Source organism: Macrobrachium nipponense, chromosome 32, assembly GCF_015104395.2.
Source record: "Macrobrachium nipponense isolate FS-2020 chromosome 32, ASM1510439v2, whole genome shotgun sequence".
Classification (NCBI taxonomy): Eukaryota; Metazoa; Arthropoda; class Malacostraca; order Decapoda; family Palaemonidae; genus Macrobrachium; species Macrobrachium nipponense.
In genome coordinates, this window is record NC_061094.1 from 41,851,304 (window position 1) to 41,873,955 (window position 22,652).

The 22,652-nt window shown below is 35.6% G+C and overlaps 1 protein-coding gene across 5 annotated transcripts in view; it reads right to left on the minus strand.

The window, feature by feature from the left end:
- LOC135207478 (inositol hexakisphosphate and diphosphoinositol-pentakisphosphate kinase-like) overlaps nucleotides 1-22,652 on the minus strand; it is a 173,083-nt gene that overhangs the window by 111,148 nt on the left and 39,283 nt on the right. The gene's annotated exons all lie outside the window — the stretch shown is intronic.

Consider the following 22,652-nt stretch of genomic DNA (forward strand, 5'->3'; position numbering starts at 1 on the left):
AGAAAATTCCAGGATTTAGTTCGTGTGTCATCCAGGAAACCCAAACTCAACCATAAACACCCGGAATCAATGACTCTGGAAATTCCCACGACGTCTGCAATTGGAGATAAACACTGCCGGTCTAGATCTATGATCTCAACACCGATGGAAATTCCTTTCCCATAAATAAAACTATCTAATTTAGGCACTAGTTCGTCACAGGCCTCCAATAACTTGCAAGGGGTTTTGCACAACAAAAAATGGTGATATTCTTTGTGTCAAAATTTATTTCATAATGGTAATTATTTATATGAAAAAGCGGACCCATTATGAAACATTGCACATACTTCTTCACCGATATGAACGTCGATACACTGAGGAAAATGTGCCTGAATTTCGAAGCAAAAGCAAATAATGTTTATATATTTAAAACAGCACAAAATTTGGAGGACAAAGTCATCTGACGACTACATTTGCAGCTAAGTTAATTTTTCCAATCAGAACAAACAAAATTGCTTTTTATTTTTTAAGACAAAGAAACGTTAACAATAATTTCACGCAAGAGGCATTTAAAATATCTGCATGCCCTTTCATTAAATATGCGTTCAAGTTACTGTTACAATAGTGTATTTAATGAAACTAAAGCAACTGGCACAATCTCAATGACCATGGGGAAATGGAATGTGAGCCAAACACAAATGAATGAGACCACCTCCTTCAAGTGTGAAATAGGTGCTGGAAAATAACCCGTCAGTTCAGTTTTGGATGTCTGCTAATATAGAATGTGGGTGCCCGCAAGCGAGAATTCTAAATACATATACCCTTATATTTTTGTTTTAACTCAATATTTCAATAATATCATAAAGAACGCTCAATTCATCAAAAGAAAAGATGCCTTCGTACTTGGTTCTGATAATAAGCAGCAAAAAAAAAAAAAAAAAAAAAAAACTCCTTATTACCATACCTTGAAAAATGTCAAATCACTGTTGTAGATATGGTATTGAGCGAGAAAGACAAAACTTTTATGTCAAACGTAGAGTGAAAACATTATAATGAACTGGAGTAAATACTCGAAACATACTACAAGAATAAGACCACAGCTTAAGAAGTACTCCTATGCCTAGGGTTCACTGTAACAGCAAGTTCTGCGTCCTTTCAGAAGTATTCGGAGCATTTTTACAAAAGTTTAATAAAAGCAAATTAATTAGAGCAATCTTCGCCTTACTGGCAGTTTGCCCATGATGCATTTGATAAATTCTATGGTAACTACACTCCTATTTTAACCCAAGTCGATATTTCAAACAAATTTGAGCTTTAAAACTGATTGCATAATTCTCATACTAATTGTGAGTTATTACGTAAGCAAGACAACGATAAGAATAGGTCATAAAACTGATAAAAGTAAAGTTACCTTCGGCAAGCAGCACTAGCTGACACAGAGACGATATGCGAGAGAAAAATAATTTGGAGAACACTTGAAAACCCTGAAGCTTCAAATTTATCAAAAATTAATTTCTGAATGAATATTTCTTTATAAGAGGAATTTTCAACTTCATAAATGATGTAAACCTACGGGATCAAAGTTTTCCAAATAAAATTTAGTCCTTTCCAACTGCTTTCACAGAGCCATAACATCGAAACGGTAAACAACCAGCACATTCATCACCGTCGTCCATTCTCGTCAAGTTATTGCCATGATAGCCAAGGAAATCAAGAAGCATGAAGTGAATTAAATTACAATAAAATGTAATTGTAGAAAATGAATTACGCCGAGAATTTCACCAGTATAAAGAATTACATCATACATCGGCCTTGGATCTTTGGAGAGGGTCACATTAAAAATACGCTCTAGAAAGCTTTTCCTCGGTTTCCACTGACAATGCTTGTGACGAAATACGTAGGTCTGGATTTATTTCGTATGGTATTCACTCAAACATTCTGTAAGACCATTACTAAGTCACTTTGGAACGATGTGTCAAGTGTTTCCAATTCATACATGGCAATGATAGATTCTTAAATAAACTTTTAATTCTGGGTACGTAGATTTTCTTTCTACTCATCTGAAATGCAAGTTGTTTATTGAGGGAACGTCAAGTTTGTCTGTTAATTTTGCTGCACACAATCCAGAAAGTACAGTATAAAACACACACACACAGAGGGCATATCAATTAGAAAAAATGTATTTAAAAGAAACAAAATCAACATGCTTCAGATTTTCTACGTCGTAGACTTGATATTCTCCGTAGTGTTCGTTCCCAGTCTACAGCGCTACAATGGTGTGATGATTTTGAATTCGCAGCTGGGCGACAGTGTTGCGCAAAAAGGTCAATCGTTAAGGGAACCGAGAGTGGCCATGAGACTGCCTAAGTAACCCACAAAATCTGAATGCCCAGGTATTTAGGTCATATTCCTGAAATAACTATGTAGACATGAAACACTGGTGTAGCAACAGTGAAATACCATTATGCTCCGACCCATTTAGTATGCCCCATCTGAAATTCTAATTTCCATTATTACTCCAGCTGACTAATTACACAGGTGAAACACGTTTTTTCCTCATCTTTCAGAAAAGACTCTTTTCTGAGTTACTAGTTTTCAACTTTGTATACTACAAACACTCGGTTAGTATGTCTTTCAAGATTCAATGAAATTCTTGTGTGATATTTTAAAACTAAATTTACACTAAGGGTTTAGGTGAACAGCTGCAGACCTACACAACTTTATAGATAATACAGCGCATCTGAGGAATAATAACTTACATCAATTAGGCCAATCTGGGCAAAAAAAATAAAATGCACATTACCTATGAAAAAATATGCAAATCAGGTTTACGACCCGACATAAAATGAAAGACACGTACCATACCTGAAAACAGACTGACTCTTAAAGAATCTAATGCAAACAAAAACACTTTCCGGGAACACGCGCCAGCATAAATCATACTTGTTTTAATCCGGACAAATCGACAAACGGAATCAGGTATGCGACCTCAAACAACAGGAACGGTTTCGGCTCGAAAAGCTGAGCCATTTCTGCCACTAGTTAAAAACACTTCGAGGACCATGACCCAAATAATGACCTACATCTGGTGACCTTGAAAGATGGCGTTGCTTTGCCTTCATTTACTAGTTTTTTTGGATTTCCGTCAACAAAAAAAAAATAAAAGTGAGGATCAAGTAAATCCGTAAGTGAGGATTGAGTAAATCCGTGAGCACGTGTTTCACACGCCTTGGATTCACTGCAACAAACTCGACGGCTATTAATCGTTTGCTGCAACGATTTAGAAAAAGAAAAAATAGAACTATTGACATCGAGACCTCATATTTTCTCATTAATCTTCCAACCACCTGAACTGCCTGGCCAAAACTGTTTGTGTTCACTGAGCCAAGAGATTTCGTAACAACAATCTTACTTTCTAGAGCAGCCAGTGTTACTTTCAAGAACAGAAAGTCCTCAAACTAAACATTTGGTTTGTTAGTTTATATTAAGCCGACCTAATACCAGCACACGCCCACGCCCTAGTGCGATAAGGAGTGCAAGAGAGTAAAAGGCCTGTCGTGGACCTTTGGACTAGAATCTACCAACAGAGATTTAGACATTCGCGTTATTGGCTGCCCTAGAGCAAGAGCCCACGCTAGTAAATGGCCCAATTAACTGACCTAAAAATAACACCCACTACCAAAAAGGATAAATGCTTCCTCTAAACAAAACACCAATAAAATATAATACAAATACACGAGCTAAGAGTAAAATCTCTAAAGCTTACGTAACGTAAATTCAAAAGTATGTTCACTAAGGAAAACAACTATCACGAAGCAGCTGTCTCCTGATGCCTTGTTTACACGACGTGAAGCCTATCCCTGAGGGGATGGAGTCAATTTTAGGCTATGGACACTAAACAAAGACCAAACATGCCAACAGCAGCGAAATAACCCACATTCTAGCCAGGTAACCATTGGTTTGAACCAGATTTCAAACAATTAAAATCACGGAAATTTTTTGTGTTCTACTTATTCTGTACTATGCCAAGGATACTGGCCTCATAATTTTGTAAAGGAAGTCTGTCTCGATTTTTGAATACTACCTCACCTGTTTGGTCTCTCTCTCTCTCTCTCTCTCTCTCTCTCTCTCTCTCTCTCTCTCTCTCTATCGTTGAGAAGTTTTCCTATTCTTTGCATTTACTTTTTGTTTTTCATATATATATATATATATATATATATATATCTATATATATATATATATATATATTGCAAGTAAGTATATGAGAGAGCGAGAGAGAGAGAGAGAGAGAGAATGAATGGGAGTTAAACATTTACTATTATTGTCCTGACCACTGATACAGAAAAGATCCACATTATATCATTATAAAAATAGACATGTGGGATTAAATAGATAAATTAAATATATATATATCTATATATATATAATATATATATATTAATATATATATGTATATAAACTATAATATATATATTATATATATATATATATATAATATAGACATATATAGTATTAATAATAATATATAAATTTTTTAAATATATATATATATATAGTATATATATATATATATATATATATATATCTACACACACACATATACACGTACATAGAAATTTTTCAATACATCACAGAAAATAATGCTGGGTGAAAAAGAAATGCGCTATAGAAGCTTTCAAAAAGACATCCACCCCTCTAAAAAGTTAAGTTATAAGTTAAGTTATAAGTTAAGTTAAAAGTTACAAGCTTTCAAAAAGACATCCACCCCTCTAAAAAGTTAAGTTAAGAAAAATACATTGCTTTCATACTAAATTAATATTAACCCAGCAAAATTTCATACGGAAATTAAGTAGTTAAGATTACAGCCATAAGCCACGGTAATGAAATTTACAGGTTTCATTAATATCACCTGGCATACATCAGTCACTAGGGAAGAAAAGTGACGGTATGTCAATAACATCTCCGATACAAATATAAAGCTGATTACCTAAGGTTTTCAACTTTACTGGGCCCACAAAGGAATAAAAACTGCATATATAACCTTCAAGAAACTACCTGCAATGGCCATGTGTCTCTCTTGAGAGTATTTCAAGTTTCAAGATATCTGCAAGTCTGAGAGGCAAAGGTGCCACTACCTACAAGTACAAGTTGCCAACGGCCATTCTCCCTGTCCTTTATAAATTGCCTTTAAGAAACAATCGGTCAGCTAAAGCGTAGCAGACCTCTTCAGAAAAGGAAATGCTCCCTCCACTGCGGAAGAGCCTTGTTTATTTTCTTTCCAACGACGATGATGAAGCAAAAGCATTCTCACCTTTATGGTTGAAGCTGCAATGCTGTTCTTGACAGCCTCTTACCGAGTACTATTATATGTCACAGCAGAGGGAAAGTGGGCGCGGCTGTGGTCATGATATTTTGGCATTCTCGACGGTAGTGAAAGTGGGAGAGGATATTTAAAGGAAGGGCCAACTTAGCGTGCCCTGTGCGACAGAAAAAGGTACAAGATGTATTTACCACACCTAAGGAAGGAAAAAATCTCTCTCTAAGACTCGTAAGACTCGAGACTAGAAATTTTAATTGCATCTGTCATTTCAGAGGTTACATTAATAACCAGGCTACTGTTGTCGATCCTTGGACTGAACAAGTCTCTACCACGCCCTCTCACAAGCTTGGATGATGAGGTTCCTCTGGTCAGGTACACTCAAGCACACTGTAGTATGTTACTTATTATTCATTTTTAAGTGCATATGCATTTTTTCTTTGCGTTGTTCCCTCTTTTAAAGATAGGCTATTGGGTCCCTAATTTGTGGAAGATTCCTACAAAATATTTAAGGGATGCGGGACTGTTTGTGAATAATAATAATAATCATCATCGTCACCATCATAATAATAATAATATTACTTCTCTGCTATTGGTTAATAAGACAAACAACGCAGGAAAGAAACTGGAGGTCACTGAGTGAGATCAAAAGAATCTGACATGCTAATCTTGAGGAGAGCCAACTGTGACCGCGTTCAAGTGAATTCATTGTAAATGTTCATTATGGATGGCATGGGAGATATGGTGTACTTGGAGTTGGATAATGAATGGGACACCTAAACCATCAATCTAAGGTTTTCTTAGGCTTATTCTTCAGTATTTACAATAAATATGTATGATGTATGTATATAGTATGTGTGTGTGTGTGTGTGTATTCGACAGCACTTCTTCGACAATATCGGTTGCTTCTGTAGTCTCAAAATAGTTATTTGGAGTAGTTTGCTTAGTTTCGATATTCCATGTATGTTTAATGTAAGTATCGGAAAAAAATCCCAAAACTGTAAACAGCAACAACAATAATGAATGAGTTCCTCGTTGGACGAATGGGTTACACTCGCCTACCGATTCGGTAGTCGTGAGTTCGATTCTCTGCTCTGCCAACGTTGCATCAGATGAATTTATTTCTGGTGATTGGAAATTCATTTTTCGATATAATGTGGTTCGGATCCCACTATAAGCTGTAGATCCCGTTGCTAGGCAACCAATTGGTTCCTAGCCACGCAAAAATATCTAATCTTTCGGGCAAGCCCTATAGGAAAGCTGTTAACCAGTTCAGTGTTCTGGTTAAACTAAGATATACTTAACAATAAAAATGAGACTTGACACAATGTGTTCTTATGGATTATAAGAAGAAAGAAACAAGTTCCAGATCGAATGTTTCACACAAACGCTGGAACCATCGGTTACCGGGAATCAACCCATCCTTGTATGACAACGCCAAGGCTTACGAAAACCTAATCACTGTTCGGATTCACATAATCATCAGCAAAAGCTTCCCATATGGCTTCCCTTCTGTGGTTAATGGAATACGCCTCCATATGGCAATGTTCAAGTTGTGTGAAAAACTGTCAAACAACCTGCTTCCAAATTACAATGTAACACGCATTCTAGTCAAACTAATCATTACGTTATCTTTACGACAACAAGACAATGTTAACGTAACCACATCCAGATGGCAGCGACAACTTCTACGTGAAAAAATGTTAGAAAAAAAATCAATACGTCATTAAATACACTCGTGCGCAAGACATGAAATTCTCGCATTGCATTATCACATGACTGAAATTGTTCTGCCATTCAAACCTTGCAAATAGCTATCCATCTTAAACACAAAACAGGTTTCTGATAAGAGATTTTTTCTTATTTATATATAAATACCATGTTATAACCAAAGTAACACTAAATCTTAATTTTTTACTGCTATGTAATTCTACAGTTTGAGGAAACTTTTTTCCTTTACTTAAAAAATTAATCTTTTTATGTGACTGTTGCTAAGACAAGCGACGCAAGTTGTTCGAGTCTCATCAGTATAAATAAATAAATAAATAAATAAATAAATAAATAAATAAATAAATATAAATAAATATATATATATATATATATATAAAACATATATTTCTATAAATTATATATATATATATATATATAAAGAGAGAGAGAGAGAGAGAGAGAGAGAGAGCAGAGAGAGAGAGAGAGAGAGAGAGAGAGAGAGAGAGAGAGAGAGAGAGAGAGAGAGAAGACTTTTTATAACAATATGAAACAAAACATCAGCATGAGTAAGAAATACATCCCATTCATAGTAAATCTTTGTTTACAAAGAACGTACATTCCAGAAGCCCTTTAAAAGACACCCAGGCCTCCTACCCTTTTTCCTCGACCTCAAGAGCAACTTCCTCTTATTTTCGATGACCTTCCACTCATAATTATATACAGGTATAGGTAAAAAAAAAAAAAAAAAAAAAAAGGCTTAACAAACTCACGTATAATGTTGAACAAACATGGCACTCACACACACTATACAGGGAGAGAAATCCATTTACTTTCCCTGGATGTAGCGCATAGAAACGGCAGTTATTGTAAGGCATTACATAAACTGAATCAAAATGCAAGCTCGTGGAATACAAAAAATAATCCTGTTAGTCAGATAAACAAATTATAATGAATACATACCCATAACTTTCCATACTATAAAATTATATGTACACATTTATAATACATATTTAGACTTGAGAATATATATATATATATATATATATATATATATATATATATATATATATATATATAGATATAATATATATATATATATATATATATGCCATTGCAGTTCATCAGGAATGAGATACGATACAGAATTCGTTCTTGAACATTTCAAATAATTTTCAAGAAAAAAAAAATTATAATATTATAAACGTGGACAAATTCTTAAAATAACTGAAGACCGAAGTTCCGCTTCGACTCCAACGACGTTGACGATCCAGACATCAAAACGAACAAACAAACAAGGAACGAAAGACTCACGTGACCTTCGAGGCAGATGAAGCCCCACAGAGAATCGTATATATGGGAAATCTATTCCACGGACAACCGGCAAGGAAACCTTGACAAGAGGCGATTATTGTCTCCACAAACGAGGCTGCCGTGAAATTTATTGTCTACATAAGTGACTATTCGAGTGAGAATAATGCACAGGAAGAAAAGAAGTTACCCAATTATCAATTGTATTTCTAAACAATGCAAAGCATCTAGTGGCTATTTCCCAACGGTTCAAACTGATGGCCTTTTTTTTATGATCAATGTGGTCAGTCAACCTTGCCACAGAGTTGCTCACGGTCAAGCCCAGGGTAATACCGCCAAATATTTCCAAACTGGGAAATATTGTTGAAATAATTAGGGTGGAACCAGGGACGAATAAACTTAATACATTTTTTTTTATGAGCCTCAACGGTAATATACTAAATAATACAATCAGTCGATGTGAGACAACTGAAAATGGCCAGAAAGGAACAGACACCAAAATCAAAATACAAAATGAACAGAAAAATTTGTATTTCCTGACGAACTGTCCTTTTATGACGAAACTGTTATCCTCGTTTTTATCATAATAACGGGCCGATTAAACTTGGGGAAAACACTCAGTTTCCCATTTCCAACTTTTCCATACCATGGATATGTCCTTGAGGTCCGTGTCTCACTTAAAATCCGAAGGCCTTGATTCTCGGGGGACTGAATAAAAAAAAAAAATAATAAAAATAGACGAGCGGAGACATAATCGATGAAGAGAAACGGAAATAGAGAAAACATCCAGCTTAGATCAGTTATAAACAAAACAATGTAATCAAATTCAAGCCGCTCAAGTGCTTACTAACAGGGCGTAATAACAAGACAAATTCATGATACTCGGTCAATCATATTTTCCTCATTTACAGAGAGACAGTATCAATATATTTCTTTTAAATATTTTTCAATCTTAGAATGTTGTGAAGTTCTACCAGCAAACAGTGAATCACTAATTGAATGCTTCCTCTTTAAGGTTTCAATACCGAAAACCCTCAAAATCATTCGGTTTATGGTGTACGGTAACATAGAACCTCCGAATTAAAGAGTGCTTCCCATACTAAAAGCTGGCAACTACAAATTCTCATTCACAGTTTTTTTTTCAAAGGTGGTTACAATACTGACCATCAAAATAGTCCTTCCTCACTTTCTGTAGTAACTATTATCCTTAAATATCTTGTCAAAAACTAAAGGTTACGAGGCTTGGTCTCACGATATGGTCATAACTCTCAATCCTGCAGTTATATCATATGATGCACTTCAGTCGCCAATATTAAAATGAAACTAGGAATGATGTCATTTACATACATCTGTTGCATACGTAATCACGAAGATAAAATGTATCGATATATCCACCATGAAACCAAGGAAACAAAAGAGAGAAAGAAAGGAAAAAGAGCTTATAATTTGCCTCAAGTTTTGAAGTTTCACTCTCATCAGGCCAGGTACGGGGAACTGTATTCAATATAAAGTTCCCGGAAGAGGCACGATGGGAGAAATTAAGGCCTGTTTCCTTTCTCCCTCTGTGGCTTCTCCTTCGTTCTCATGGTGGAGTATATCGATTATGTCCCATGGGCATTGGTGGTGGCCGACTGTATGAGGGTAGCATGCATATTTATGGTATAAAATGGCTTACAAAAGGATAACTTACTCCTATCGCCACTCCTACAGTGGTAAAAACTGGGTGGCTGAAAATAGTACCATTTTCATGTTCATAATGTTAGGAAGAAACGAAACAGTAGTTTCAAGTTGAGGCCCAATTCTGGGGGACATCTCAGCCTTAGACCGACCTTAACGTCAAGGATATACCTTCAGGAGAACAAAGACTCGTGAGCAGGAACATTCTGGTTTTCGCTGGTGAGCGCTAGTAACACCCACTATTTCATTATCGAACTCTTATTTCGACGCTATTTTTTACATCTGCAAGAAATGATACTCATTTTGTTTTTATGGCACAAATATGTTGCGCAAATATGACTCTCGAAAATTGGGCTCTTCTTCGGCTCCACAAATTCGTGCAGACGTATAAAAAGGTTGGAATTATTTCAACTTGTCTTAAGTTTCGAATCCAAGTTATGCAATTTTGCTAACAATAATTTAGGCTGTCTTTAAAACGAAGAAACATATAATGGAATAAAACACTGATAAGGATGATTCTTCAACACGTTCCTAATACTAATTTTCTTTTTAAAATTCTAATACAGGTAGGAGAGCACGAAAGAAGAGATAGAAAAAAAAACTCGAGGATTTAAAATAGCAACGTCCAGCATCCATCACAAACACTGACGTAACTGCGACACTATGACGAAATCAATGCCTGACCATTACCGAGGTTGCAAACACGAATGACATTGATTCTCCCAAGACCAACTTATAGGAACGAAGGCTGACTCATGGGGGCGGGATTAGGATTCAGCCATGCAGGCCCTCATGAGGAACGTCATGTGCCTGCTGATGTTTGTCGAGTCAAAGCACGCATCCCTGATGTCGGCTGTAAAAAGTTGCCACTGTAAGTTAGTAAATATTAAGTGACTGGGCAGGAGAGGAACGCTTCCCTTCCAAAAGGAATTCAGGGAATGTAGATAAGAAATAACAGAGAAAAACAATTGCCCAACTTCATTGTTTCCTATCAATTCTGACAATACAGTCTTGTGTGGCAAGGCCACAAATAAAAACAAGGTGAGAATTATTGTACCGGTGTGCTTTTCACTACGACTCTCGAGAAACAAAGACGAAGATATCTCCGGCCGGAGGAGGAGACGCTGCTCACGGCACTTGGGTTAGACCAGGACGGTCAAAAGGTCACTCTTGAACGACTTACATGGGAAATACCTCCAGGTGTCTTGAATTAGACTGAACATAGAATTTAGGTGTCTTGAATTAAACTGAATATAGAAATTAGGCCACAGGCAAAGCACTGGGACCTATGGGGCCATTCAGCGATGAAACGGAAATTGACAGTAAAAGGTTTGAAAGGTGTAACAGGAGGAAAACCTCGCAGTTGCACTATGAATCAATTATTAGGAGAGGGTAGAAGGTAAAATGGAAGAAAGAGAATATGAAAGGAGGTACAATAAAAGGAGCGACATGGGTTGCAGCTAGGGGGCCGAAGGCAGGCTGTAAAGAACCTTAAGTAATGACTACAGTGCACAGCGTGAGGTGCACTGACAGCACTATCCCCCTACAGCGACCTTCAGGTGTAGATAAGAGTCAAGGAGAAAAGACTTTCCGCTCAGAGTGACGAAGTCCATCCAAAGCAGAGGCTAAAGGATGCCAAAAAATAGGAAATGCGAATTCCAAGGGCATCCCAGCGATCTCCAAAGGTCTCCCGGGGATTGGTCACAAGTCACAACCCAGAAACAACAACTTGAGAACAAGCACCTGTACGTAAGAAAAGGGTGATAGTGTAGCCAAAGTGCACATATGGACCTTGGGTGCAGCTAGCAGAATTCGTGTTCAAGTACCAATCATAAGTTGATGCCCCTTGTGGGCTTGTTTCATATATATATTATATATATATATATATCTATATATAATATAATATATATATATATATAGATATATAATATCTATATATATATATATATATATATATATATATATATATAATAATATATATATAAGAATATCGAATAGATATATATATATATAATATATATAAGTCCCCTTTCTGAATAATAATAATGTGTTGTGTGTGGTGTAATTAGATAATAATCAATAATATATATATATATATATATTATATATATGTATATATATAGAATAATATATTATATATATATATATATAAGGTTCACCTTCTGAATAATAATAATAATAATAATAATAATAATAATAATAATAATAATCAAACACTCATGAGAAATAGCATTCACCCTAAAAATGTTCCATCTTCTATGCAGCTAACTCGCGAACGTCAGCATTTTGCTGGATGTTCTTATAACGAGGAAGAGCAAATGCAGTAAAAGTAGCAAAAAATTGGAAAGGTCACAACATATATGTTCACTTGCATGTAAGACAAGTCTTCAAGGAATCTGTTAAGAAAATGGGCTTTGGATAATTTCACTGCGCAACAATCTTGCCATCTAAGGAATGGCAGGAAATTATGATGTCAGTCACACTCCTTCCATAATAAAACAATGGTAATATTTACCGAGTAACAACATTAACCATTGGCATGTCTCTTGACAGCAACAACAACAACAAAAATAAATAAATAAAAAAACTAAATTTACGACGAAAACTGTTTTCTTGCAAATGTTGAACACAAAGCAATTATCGCTGGTTTTGAGAATCAGTTCTGACGGAAGGAGCCGCAAATCTGTGAATGGACATACGCGTGAAGGAATAATAGAGCAATGATGCAAGAAAGAAAGAAAAAAGGAAAGTATAAATGCTATATACGTGTGTGTGTGTGCGTATGTTTACATGCATGGACACAACACAGACACACACACACACACACACACATAGGCTTGTGTCGTCACGTGAATCCTAGAAGTGGGAAGAACTCAAACCCAAGAAAGTGGAAGGTCCTGCGAGCATTCAGTATACTAATGTAAACCAGAAATTTAGGAAGCAGCAAGCTGAACAACCCACTGGTTTCCCCTAAAATCTAACATTTGAAAAATTATAAATGTTCGGCAGTTAATAAATCAAATTTCTGTCTCGCTTTCCCATAAGAAGTATGACAAAGTTGCATTATTGCCTAAATTAGCGAAAAATTCCTTACCTATATATACTCCTTCCTTACCTATAAATACTCGTCATTTGAGAAAAAAAAATATCACTGAAAGGACAGAGAACCAACAATGAATTTTCCCATTGCTTAAGTTTTCAATACGAAATGAAAAGAGGTAACTGAAAGTCCTCAACAAGCTTCTATTAGCCTGAGGCAAGAGTCTCCTAAAAAGCTTTATTAAATACGATTTCCAGCATGAATTTATACAAAATTGGACGACTCTCACCTGACACATATCCCTAAAGCAGTTATAAGACACACTACAGCATTATTATGCTCTTTTACGAAAATGTGACTAAGTTAGTTGAAAAGAAAAAACATGAACATTTGTGTATACAGCACGATATCCTATTCTAAGGCAGCCCGTATGCATGAACAGACATAACAAACACATTATAGTCATCACGTGTTAACTCGTAATTTTTTCCCAAAACACACAAACGTGTTATACATATACATGTATATATATACACAGATACATGCACATTAGTCACTGTCAAGACTATACCTTTCCAACAGCGGTATAAGGAAATGATATTTGAACTGTGCAAATACAATGTCAGAAACCTTGTAATACCTGACATCACTCCCCCCACGAACACTTGAAACAAAATCAAAATCCTTTGCGGTTTAAACGGACAACGCAACATCAAAATATATGTCTTACCTAAACTACAATTGAATAAAATCAATTATCGAGGGAAATCAAGTCATTAGAACAATGCAAACAATAGCTTTTATTAGTGTACAGGGTGTCCATAAAGTCCCAGTACCATTACAAGTATTTATTGCTCAGAAAGCATATAACAGAGTAATGCAGTTTTTTTTGTAGAAGTTCTACAGTTCCTCAAGTTTACATTCAGAGCACTTCATTCTACAAAAAAAAAACCAGCATTACTCTATGTTATATGGTTTCTGAGCAATAAATATTTGTAATGATACTGGGATTTTATGGACACCCTGTATTTCTGTTGAAGTACGCCGTCCTCACCTGCGGACGCTGCAAGAAGCAGGCAACCGCAAGGCGTGACGTGGACGCCCGTTAAGGGGGAAGGGAATTTTCCCTCCGCAGCCAAACATTACTTGCAGAATTAGCGAGCATTTCGTGTGCAATTTGCTTGCTGTTTCTGATCTCGTGTTACTGGGCGAAATCGAGTCTGGAGTTTTCAAATCGATAAAGAACGCGCCTTTAGGTGTAATGTCAAGGACCCTTTGACATTCATCTGATAGACTTTGTGAGAGAACCTACCAGTGCAAATGAAAACTATTGGCATTCTCTTTGTGTCCTAACATTCCAATATCATTCGAAATCACAAAAACTACACACACATATATATATATATATATATATATATATATATATATATATATATATATATATATAATAATATTATATATATATATAATATATATATATATATATATATATATATATATATATATATATATATGAAGACTTAAAATATCACACCATGTTTGCTAACAATACGAAGAATATGGACAGCATATGAAGATCTGAAATCACAAATTGCATATGCTAACAATACGTAAAATATGGACAGAATATGGCAAGGACTGAAATCACAACCATGTTTGTTAAATATCTGAAATAGACAGAATATACAATAGTATGATCTGAAATAAAAAAACCACATATACTAACAATACAAAGAGAATGCACAGAATATTGTTAAGATTTGAAATCACGAACCATCTAAGCTAAGAAAAAGAAGAATATGTACAGAATATAGAAAGATCTGAAACCACAAGCCAAACATGCTAACAATACGAAGAGAATGCACAGGATATTGTAAGATCTGATATCACAAACGAGTTAAGCTAACAATATGAAGGAAATGAACAGAATATAGTAAGATCTGATATCACAAACCATCCAAGCTAACAATACGATGAATATGAACACAATATAGTAAGATCTGATATCACAAGCCACATATGCTAACAATACGAAGAAATTGACAGAATATAGTAAGATCTGAAATCACAAACGTGTTAAGCTAACAACATGAAGAAAATGCACAGAATATAGTAAGAGCTGTGGAATGACGACCTTCGTAACAACATAAAAAAATATCGATACTCAAAATTTTATGAGCCTGTAATGCTATTTTAAAATGCCAATCTTCACTGCTTTAGTTTTCCTGCGCTCTCCTGATCTTTTTGCAAGTCAGCCATTTCTGCATGTCACCTTATTGTCATGTTCTTGTTATCAGCGTCGCTCGGGTTGCCCTGTGTCGCTGGGGTCCTTCTATCCCGAAGGAGTGGGCATTTTTTATTAATAATATTATTAGATAACAGTTACAGTAGTGGTATTAAGGGGAACAGACAAAGACACTCTTGACCAAAGGCTAAGATTTTCGAGGGCAAGCAAAATCACAATTCGGAAAGTTTCAATTCATCCATCAGGAAACATAACGAGAAAATGAAATCAATTGAAAAAATGAGCGATGCATCCGAGGACTGATGAGTCAGAACCTGAGCACATAGCGAATTAATTCTGTAAATGTTACAGCATTCTAATAGGGAGGTTTTAAAGGTGAAACAGGGGTGAAAACCTCGCAGCTGCACTATGAAACAATCGTTGGGAGAGGGTGGAAAGTCAAAGGGAAGAAAGAGAATATGAACGGAGGTACAGTAAAAAGGAATGAAAAGGGTTGCAGCTTGGGGCAGCAGGGACGCTGCATAAAGCCTTAAGTAAAGCCTAAAATGCACCGGTAAAATATGTTCTAACCGAAAATTGAAGAGTTCACTATGTCAGAGAATTTAACATAACTTCAGCCACCCATTCCCTACTTACTATCATCCGTTTACGCAACACGAAAAAAATAGAGTAATAAAAAGATACAATAAAACAAAACACAAAATATTAAAGCCTTGGGCCGTTTGCGATATCCCATTTCACTCTGGGCCATAATCGTCGCGACGGAGAGAAGAGAGAGAGAGAGGGAGACGAGAGAGAGAGAGACGAGAGAGAGAGAGAGAGACGCGTGCAGAGTTCCTACTAGTAAAGAAGGAACCCTGCCTCTCTCTCTCTCTCTCTCTCTCTCTCTCTCTCTCTCTCTCTCTTTCTGTCTAATATGTTGTTTTATACGAAAACAACATTAAAAATAAAAAATAATTTAATAATTTATATATATATATATATATATATATATATATATATATAGTATATATATAATACATACATGACTGAAACCTTTTCTCTTACATATTTTTTTATAACAAAGCAAAAACAACAAAAATATTACGCATCTGATCAAAATCTCCAGGTTGTTTCATTTCTATTTTTGTGTACTACGGATGTGTCAGGGAGTGCATTCTTCGTCAACAGTTACAAGGTCCTGCATAACAGTGCATGTTCTGTGAATCAAAATAAGATTCACAGTGTAAAGTCTGTGAATAAATGAAAGGACTCCATGCAGTTTAAATTATGATGCCTTGTATGGACAATAGAACGTCTGCAAAGACTTTGCAGAGCTACGTGCTTAAAGGGTAAGTATTGCTTTCCGAGGTATGATCAGTAAAAAGATCTTTCTAATATTATAAAGTGGTCCGTATGAAATGTTTTCAAGAAAAAAGGCCCACTAGAAAAGAAAATAAGATCTAGTATGTTAGAACGTACTCAAATTTTCAAACACAATCTTAGGCGACTACAGTTTTCGAATAAAATTGATTTTCGCTTGGGAACAAAACCATGTCGATAAGTGAGGAGTGAATTCAGACCCAACTTCCAACATATCACTATATGAACTTGTGTCTTCACGATAAGCTTCTGTACTTAGTTTATTAATCTCAAATTACGTTTTGACATTATGCTGACAAACGGCGCTGTTCTTGTAACAGACGGCGCAAACTTCCTAGCAAAACACACATGATTATTATAAAACAGCCTAAGAAATTGTCTTTGGATGCATGAAAAAAACTGCGATGTACAATAGGCGTATTGTACAAACTAAGTCTTGTACACAAAATAACAATTGCAAAATAAATCGTGACATCTAAGAATTTTCCTCTATTCTCAATTTTACAAAAAAAAAAAAAAAAAAAAAAAAAAAACAAACAAACAAACAAACAAACAAACAAACGGTATTTTAACAAGCCCACAAATAGGTCCACAGAAGAATCACGGATGTGGACACGGAATGAGGATATATGTCGACTTAAAAAAATAAAAAAAAAACCTCCAGCCGAAATATTTTCACAAATAATAAGGCAACAAGTCTAATGGGATCCGAAAATAAAGTGAATTTCCACAAGAACAGACACTCAGACTGTTACAGCCATTGCTTTACCCAACATTAAACAAGTCTCTTTACCATCAGTAACATCTATTTCCTCGTTAGACGAGTGGTTACGTGCTCTCCTACCGATTCGGTAGTTCCGAGTTCGATTCCCCGCTCTGCGAACGTGAAATTTGTTTCTGGTGATTAGGAATTCATTTCTCGATATAATGTGGTTCGAATCCCGCAAAAAGCTGTAGGTCCGTCCCGTTGCTAAGTAATCAGTTCAGTGGTCTAGTTAAACTAAGATATACTTAAACTAAGTACGGCATCTGGAACAGTGGAAGTTAATTGTGTTCCCCTGCGACCAGTAACTGGGAGAAAAAATCTGGCTAAAATAGACCTTGCATAGTGTGGCATCTTACACAGTAACTCGCTAAATGTCATTTCACGTCTGGTGTAATTCAGCATTAATAAACTTTATACATACATACATATATCTATATATATATATATATATATATATATATATATATATATATATATATATATATATATATATATATATATATATATAAAGTGCGTATACAAAATGGGCTGGTGTAAGTGTTTTATCCGCATAAATACAAACCTATAATTGGAGATTTTCGCTTATATTACCGTGTACACGTGTGCAAACTCCATATGTATTAACTGCATAAATTTTGTAACTGGATGTAAACAAAGTAATTGCTATGATCACGCAGTTCACATTGTTCTAATATTTGTTTTCGTGTCATTGCTATGAATAAATTCGATTTTTTCGATTTTCATCTCTTTACAAACCCTTTATAATCAAAATTCTCTCTCTCTCTCTCTCTCTGTCGTTTCCGTCATGGCAGCGGTTGCATCCGCCATGCGTAACAATGCTTCCGTCTCCCCCCACGCCTCCCTTCCCTTGACATTTGTCGCGAAGGCTGCCATTATGCTGGGTAGAGCGAGCATGAGGGATTACTTTTGGAAATCGTCTTTGGTTTATTCCATTAGGATCGTCTTGTCAGTGAGGCTACGCACTGTATATGTGTGCGTATGGGTGTATGTACACATTATATATATATATATATATATATATATATATATATATATATAATATTATATATATATATATATATATATATATATCTGAGTCCGACAGTGATTTGTTGCGACAGAATCGGTATCAACTTATACTCACTTGTTAGCCGAGTCAATAACTACACTGAAGTCTTGATTTCTCCTCTGTCCGCTGGTTCGAATCCACGAGAGCACGAAATCATTATAAACTAAGAAAATTCCCCTTCGGTCAACTATATGAAAATATATTAATTCCGAGTAGAGCGAATTGGATATGAAAGGATATCTGTAGTTTAATGCATGTATATGTATGACGGTGAAGTGACAAAAAATCATATAAATGCACACACACACACACACACACACACACACATATATATAATGATATATATATATATATATATATATATATATATATATATATATGTCAAATCAGGTACATTTTACAAGTGTTAAAGGGGTTGATGCTGTTTTTGTGTGTGTGTGTGTGTGTGTGTGTGTATATATATATATATATATAATATATATATATATATATATATATATATATATGTGTGTGTGTGTGTATATATATATAGATATATATATATATATATATACATATATATATATATACATACATAATATATATATATATATATATATATATATATAATATATATATTCAAGCCAATACCTTCTTAAATGACATATAAGACTCTTCCCAAAAATCAGGAGCAAATACGCTATCAATCCGGGAGGACTAGATAAAATTAAAACAATACCACTCTCGTCACCATACGGACGCGGGGAGGAGAGTGTGGCTTGCAGCCCCATAACCTGTACTCTTATTGTTAAAAGTATACATAGAATTCAACATACTAAATCTTAAGCTCTTGGATGTATGAGAATGTGGAGCAGAATTAAAAAAAAAAAAAAAAAAAAAAAATTGAGACTGGTGGTTTATTTAAGGAGAGAAAGCTGGCTATGGTGGCACCGAGTGAGGAACAAAATGAATGGGTTAGGTGTGCGGTGAGGATAAAAGATCGTGTTTGGCTGGACAATGGTTTCCTTGAAAAATGCAGCTATGGAGGTGGTACGGGTAAGGATCGTTTTTGGCTGAAAACTGGTGGCTGGTTCAGCTGAAAAAGCAGTTATGCAAGTCGCAGAGCTTGATGCATTGCAGCTATGGAGGTGGTACGGGTAAGGATCGTTTTTGGCTCAAAACTGGTAGCTGGTTCGGCTGAAAAAATACAGTTATGCAAGTCGCAGAGCTTGATGCATTATCATAAAAACTATGGGGAAGAGGTGAAAAAGTACAAACGTGTTAGTTCAAGGATTACACGGGAAAAACTGAGAGTGGTAAGAGGAAAAACTTGTGATAGTGGATATGGTCAAAGAACGGAAAAGACAAATTACTGTTTTTGGGAATCCTAGTTGGGTTTGGAGTTATACTATGCTATAGGTCATAAGGTAAGCATGGAATACCTCGTGTAAATGGGATATGGGAGTGTCTTGCAAAAATGAGTTAGGAAAGGCACTTGATTGCTAGAAATAAATGATTTCCGACGTAACATACTATGAACTGCCTTACTCATTACCGAGAAACTAAAACTTGACAGCATAGGAGCAAAACGTCTTTGACACCATTTTCTGAAAAATCAACAGTGGGCTGCAGTCCTAAGCAGTAAGTACCTAGTGGTTAGGACACTGTGGTGCAGCATAGTAGATGAGTGCATAAATGAGCAAACATTGCATCACAAAGAATTCGTGAAAACTCGATTGGAGCCAACCCTTCTAAAGGGAAAAAGGCGTATCGTGAATATATATATGTGTATATATATAATATTGTCTGTATGTACATTGTGTGTAAACTTAATGATTTTCCCTAACACAATAAATGTCAAAATCCTCCAGAAAAAAAAAATTGGCGCATTTTCCAGATACTTTTCAAGACAGTTGGAAAACGTGATACCGTCTCTCTATCCTTGATCAAAATGAGCATAACTAAATATATACTACTTCCCTAGTAAAAAGAAGGCTCTGTATCTCCATCTCTACACACACACACACATACATATGTACATACATACATACATATATATGTATATATATATGCAATCCTTCCTGTTCTTAGAATATGAAAACCCTCCCAGCTACCAATTCCGTACAAATTCATAACAAATGACTCAGAATTCCTTTTCCTAGGAAAAAACTGAATGAACAGTTCTTTCTTCTCGGTAAAAATCATAAACTATACAAGGACTGTTGGATATAATCATACAGATATTCATATTAGAAAATTTTCTTAGTCGATAAATAACCTTGTGTCGGCGCGTGATTCCTGCTCTGAAGCAGGCTAAGGGATCAAAAGTCTTGAACCACGATACCCAAAGAATACACAGAGAAGTTGGGTGTTCGTCGAAACTTATAAGATGCTTGTGCAGCTACATTTCTTTACGTTCGAATGAGCATCTTATGTAAGAATATCGACGCAAAACATACCAGGCAGTGCAAGCTATGTACTTTCACTTGTAATGAGCTGCGTGCATGCCACATCATAAATTACAAAAACTAAACAATCAGTACATTATGACCAAAATATGACTGTCTTCATTTTAAAAGCATTAACAAAGAGAAAACTGGAAATAACCTGAAAAAAAAAGGGAACACATGCGGTAGTTTAAACAAGATTTTCTGAGCATTCCCTTCAGAGAGAGAAAAAGAGTGAGTTACTGACCAACTGCTGCATACCAGTTTTTCTAAAGCCACAGAGCTAATTAAAAAGCTTCCATACCAAGGCAGATTAAATTTATGCTAAAATCCAAGCAGGTATCATGAAACGAAATGGAAATATCAGCTTCCTTACGAAAATAGAATAAAAGAAGTCCTGCCCAGTCATGCTTACAAGCTACAATTTGCGGCGGAGACTTCCATGAAGTAAATAATGAATGCTGACTCAGCATTTAAAACCGAAAGAAGTTCACCTGGAACGCTGAAGAAGAAGAATTGTGAGGTTTGCTTGAGGGCGGAGGTCTTTATTATACCTTAAGAGCCATTACAAAAAATAGTCTGTGATTCAGTGTAAGGTTCAGAAGGAAGTGACCGGTTACAATGATCATATAAATAAAAGTAAGACAAAGGAAGAATGGGCTCAATTCTAAAATGGGACTGACTACTTTCTACTTTTTCTTATTTTACCAAAAGTAAAAAATCCCAAGTTACATATTTCTATACCAAAACAAGACACCATACGGAAGAAACCATGACTACATTCGGATTACGAAATTGCTAAACAACAAGTCACCAACAGAAGGCCACGTGGCTAAATCAGGATAAGTGTTAGAGGCCAAGGTTTCAATGTGTCACCATATGGTCACACAATTCCAGTCAGTTAAGCAAACAGTCAAAGCGATATAGTGCATGGTACCTACATACTACATGTACACGAAACCCCGGTATGTAAGCATATATGTCTTTTTCAAGCAATGACGGGATAGATTATATATATATACAAAATAAAAGAGGCAAAGATTGAAAACACCAACAGGATAGGTTATGTATACAAGATAAAAGAGGCATGAATTTAAAAGACTGATGGGATATGTTATGTATACAAGATAAAGGAGGCTAAGATTTAAAACACTGATTGGATATTATATATACAAGATAAAGGAGGGATGAATTTAAAACGATGGGATATGTTACGTCTACACGATAAAGGAGGCTAAGATTTAAAACACTGATAGGATATATCATACATAAAAGAAAGAGGAGGCCTGAATTTATAACACTGATAGGATAGGTTATGTATACAAAATAGAAGATGCCTAGATTTAAAACAGAGAACTTCACATATTTAGGATCTATTTAAGCCAGGAAAGTTGGCGTGAATCCGGGGTTGGAAGTAGGACTAAAGCAGCTTTGGGGAAATGGAGGGAGGCGTTTCACGAAAGAATGCGAAATAAACTTACAACAAGGATCTATTTCACTGTAATCAGACCAGAAATGATGTATGGTTCAGAGACATTGGGCATCAAGAACAGAAGCTCGACCGAACAGGTAGCGGATACTAAGGGTGATTTTGGGGATTCCACTGCGCGCGAGAATAATGAGAATATATTAAGTATAGGTTACTGATACGATACGAGAGCCGAGAATGAGATGGTTGGGCATGTCATGGTCTAAAGAATATATATATATTCTTTAGACCTTGGGGCATGTGGTATTGATTAGTGAGGTGGAA